Below are 4,585 nucleotides of genomic sequence, written 5' to 3'. Positions count from 1 at the left end.
AGAGAGTCCTAAATTAAAAACGATCCCAATCACTATTAATAACATAATTCAATTTTATATTTTTTATAAAGCACAAATTATATAACCTCGGGCATGATTGGTTAAGTGATTTATCATATAACCACCAGTCCTCCCGAAACCCGATGTTTTCACTATTACCAACTTTCTTCTTGACATACTTAAAGAAAAATTCTTTCACAGATAGGAGTCCCACCCAAAACTGGGAATCGCCCGATTTCTCTTTTATCCTAGAAAGACATTTTCCTTTAACATACTTCTCTAACAAAATAGTTTCCCAAAGACCCTCCTAAGTTTCAAGCTTCCAAAGCTATTTAGCAAGGAGAGCTTTATTCATGAGGTCTAAGTTGAGAACCCCTAATCCTCCTTGCTTTTTAGGCGAACTCACCTTAGACCATCTCACTAAATAGTTTGTTTTTTTCTTATCTTTATTACCTTGCTACACAACTCTAGCTCTAAAGAAATCAGCCCTCTTCCTGACACCCCCCCCCCCCACCACCACCACCACCACAGAGAGAGAGAGCGGGATAGAAGGACATTATGAACTTGGCTATCCCTACACGGTTGACGTCTGCCATGGCAGACGGCAAAGGAACCGAAAGAGGACGGCAAACCTCTTTGTCGTCAGTCCCAGACAGCAAAGCTACCCGGCAAAGAAAGCTACAGTAAATAGGTTATTTGCTGTCTGATTTCTCAAAGCGGACGACAAAGACCCTTTGCCGTCGGTGGCAAACGACAAGAACATGGACGGCAAATAACAGGCGTTAGCCATGTTAGGTGGTTAACGGGAGGCTTTGCTGTCTGCCAGTAGATGGCAAACATGCCCCTCCCCCTTTGCCGTCCGCCTTCTGACGTCAGCAGACGCGTCACTCCACCCAGCTCTTTGCCGTCCTCTACAGACGGCAAACCTCTCCAGCCTTTGTCGTCTGCCACAGACGGCAAAGTCACCAAACAGGTCAGCTCGCCGTCTGCCAGAGAGAGAGGGGGGTGGGCCGGGGGGTGGGGGGCACGGCGGTTAGTTAGGAAAATTCTTTGCCGTCCGCTAGCGAAGGCAAAGATATGTCGAACGGCAAATATTTGACCTAGCTAGCTCCACGCCCTGGTGGGGCCTAGCTAGTCTCTTTGCCGTCTGCCTTTGGGCCCTTTGTCGTCGGCTGGCTGACGGCAAACAACTGACAGATGGCAAATTGTATCTTTGCCATCTGGTAGTTCTTTGCCATCTGTTTTTTGGAAGCGGACGGCACAGACCTTCTTTGTCGTCCGCTAGCGGACGGCAAAGAACTAGCTAACGGCAAATTCCCTGATTCCAGTAGTGCTTCTCAAAAAAAATTCAGTAGTACCATGCGGCACACCTCACGAGACGTTGATGAGGCATCTGTTGTTCCTCTTCGGCATGATGTTCCATACTTCATACGTTGACATAGTGATGCCCAGTCTCATTAAGGCGCGCGGCATGGCTAGTGGGACACTAAAGAGATCGAGAGGACGCCACTTCCATGACTAAGAAGCCTTCGGATGGAACACTAGAAGCTGACTAAACTCATTTGCCCGTTGTCGATGTGCTTGTTGAATCGAATGTTTCCGCTCCTTCTTAAGCCGACGTTCTCGATATTTCTGCAAACGGCGGCTTCAAAGACATCAAGCACAAAAATTGAATTAATGCAAACATATAGAAACCCTTGGCTATTTATCACTCACAGACATCAGACACATGTTACTTAACTACAGTAGTTATTTATTTTTTATTTATGTTAACACTCAAAAGTCTTTTTATAAGGTTTGCCGAGCACACATTTTGTTTCTTCTTGAAACTACTAAAACATGCCAGATGCATTTATATCTAGACAAATGCAAGACAAGCTTTATAGGATGGGTGGGATATTTCTGAACGAAAGGAGTTGTTGATTCTTTTTGACATAGCTACTCGCTTAAGCGGTAACCGAAGGAGTATATCACTAAAAATAGCTACATGAATCTTCGACACATTGATCTCGGTAGCGTTGTATACCCTGTCGTCGTGTATGCTACACATAAGCATTTCTTTTTTTTGAGGGAAACATAAGCATTTCTTGAATTATTGCGAGGGGGTCGGGTGTTGGGGAATCTCCACCATACATCTATCTTCCAGCCCCGCACCGAATGTCACGCAAACATACCGGCGCTAGCTCTTTACAAACGGAAAAAAAGGTAAATACACGCAGCCCCATACTGATGCAACATGTACGGCATGCCAAGCTCATGCATCACCCACTCCCATGTATCACTTCCCCGCTGCAAGCCCGATCCTGCCGGCTGGCCACGTCGGCCAGGAACTGGGCAAACGCCAAGCGCGACGACCCGCCGTCGTTGCAAGCCACAGCCGCGGCTTCCTTGTGCGCCGTCGCCCGTGCTCTGAGCTCTCTACCCTCCTCAGACTCCATCACAAGCCTTACCTTGGCCTCTACCTCGCCGGCCTTGACCAGCCCCTGCTGCCACCCGACCATCTCCGTGGCGATCCCCATGTCCCCCACCATGTGCACCTTGTTCATCTTCTGCTCCGAGTACAACGGCCAGCACAGCATCGGCACGCCCGCCGTGACGCCCTCCAGCACCGAATTCCACCCGCAGTGCGTCACGAACGCCCCCGTGGCCCTGTGGCGGAGGACGTCCACCTGTGGCGCCCACAGCTTGACGACGAGGCCACGGCCGTTAGTTCGCTCCATGAAACCGTCCGGCAGGAGCGTGTCGAGGTCCGGGTTGGCACTGGGGTCGTGTGGCTTCTCCGGGTTGTCGCTGGCAGGGGCTCGCACAACCCACAAGAAGCGGTGGCCGGACTTGTCGAGGCCAACGGCGATCTCCCTGAGCTGCTCTTCAGAGTGGTTTCCAGTGCCTATGCTCCCGAAGCAAAGGAACACGACGCTGCGGTCCGGTTGGCCGTCTAGCCAGGCGAGGCACTCGTGCCGCTCTTTTGCCTCGGCATCGGCGATGCTGCCGACAAATGGACCGACGCAGTACACCGGAGGCAATACCCAGCCGGGGACACAACGAGGGTCCTTGAGAGCAGCCACGGCCCGAGCCTCCAACGACTCGAACGTGTTTACCAGTGTGCCGTCGGCCTCCAGGATCCGGCACAGCAAGGCCATCATCGCCTTGTATGTGTCGCTCTCCGGGTCCTCGAGCACCTCGCCCAACAGATGCGAAGCCGGCATGGGTGGAAGGCCGAATAGCTCGAGAGGGGTGTCTCCCAGGTCCCAGCTCCTTGAAGCTCGGGCCGCCCTCTGCAAGGACCGTAGGGAGCTGGGCGAAGGCGACGAAGGTGGCGGCGCTCGAGGTGAACAAGGTGTAGCCAGGGATCCCGAGCCTCTTGACGACGGCGAGCGCCGCATTGGACAGGGAGTCCACGACCACGGCATGGACGCGCATGGAGCATAGGAAGTCGTGGAGGCGCTCGTTGTAGCGGCTCACGAGGTGGAGGTACGTGAGCACGAACTGCCCGTCCCGGGCCAGCTTGGGCGGGTCCTCCACGGCCGGGAGAGTGTGGAAGCGGACGGACGGCATGGAGGCGGCGACGCGGCGGACGACGGCGCCGAAGGCGATGTCCTCCTTGACACCGGTGTCGATGAGCGCGACGGAGACGCCGTAGCCGTGGTCGAGGAGGGGCCCCGCGAGCCGCATCATCGGGACGAAGTGGCTCACGGAGAGGCCCGGGTACAGAACGACCGTCTTCGTCCCCATGGTCTCTCTCTCTCTCTCTCTCTCTCTCTCTCTCGCACACGCAGGGAGGATATGAACTCGTGACGACGCAGCGCATCTCAATTTTAAAGGCAGAAAAGCCTCGTGGTGTGACGAGCGATGCTTCGATCGATCGATGGTTGTGTGGTCGATCGCCGTACGCAGCACCAGCACGAATAGCGCGTGTGGTCCAAGTAGAGAGACACTTCTTTTTTTGCGAATAAAGTAGAGAGACACTTGCAATTGGGAGGGAGTCTGGTTTGTTCTCCGGTATGACATGATGATAATAGGCGACGAACTAGCTAGCAATTCGATCATTCATACTCCCTCCGTAAAAAAATACTATAAGAACGTTTAAACCACGCCAGGTCTGACATGATGATGATAGGCGATGAATGCTGTGCCGTTGAATCTTGTCGGTGATCCCTGATGGTTACAGGCACTGTTAGAGCCGAGCGGCTAGTGCGATTGCGAGGGTGGAAGCTGTGGCCAGAGTGAACGTACGGTATTGGTCCCAAAAGTTGGTGAAAATGGCCCTCTTTTTTATGGTCCCGCGGAAAATGGCTGGCCCAAAACCACTTGAAAAGCTTTCTGCCACCCAATGTTGAAATCTCCGGGAAACAATTAAAGCGGGAGCATGAACAAGGAACACTTTTGGGCTGTAGGATCATCTTCACTCGTCAGTATCACCCAAACCTTTCCACACGCGAAACTAAAACCTACAAATAGCAATGAAGACAAGTCATTATGTTTGCACTGAAACCAACTCAATCTTTTAATGAGCGACTTACAACTTGCTCCCTCCGTTAAAAATATAAGATGTTCTAACTTTTCTCTGAATCGATGTATACAGACG

At 52.1% G+C, this 4,585-nt stretch overlaps 1 pseudogene; it reads right to left on the bottom strand.

The window, feature by feature from the left end:
• Positions 1-1,899: 1,899 nt before the first annotated feature.
• On the bottom strand, positions 1,900-3,869 carry LOC123134630 (UDP-glycosyltransferase 88B1-like; annotated as a pseudogene).
• Between the last annotated feature and the right edge of the window lie 716 nt (positions 3,870-4,585).

This window comes from Triticum aestivum, chromosome 6B (assembly GCF_018294505.1).
Source record: "Triticum aestivum cultivar Chinese Spring chromosome 6B, IWGSC CS RefSeq v2.1, whole genome shotgun sequence".
Classification (NCBI taxonomy): domain Eukaryota; kingdom Viridiplantae; phylum Streptophyta; class Magnoliopsida; order Poales; family Poaceae; genus Triticum; species Triticum aestivum.
This window is presented reverse-complemented; position numbering and strand designations above follow the sequence as displayed.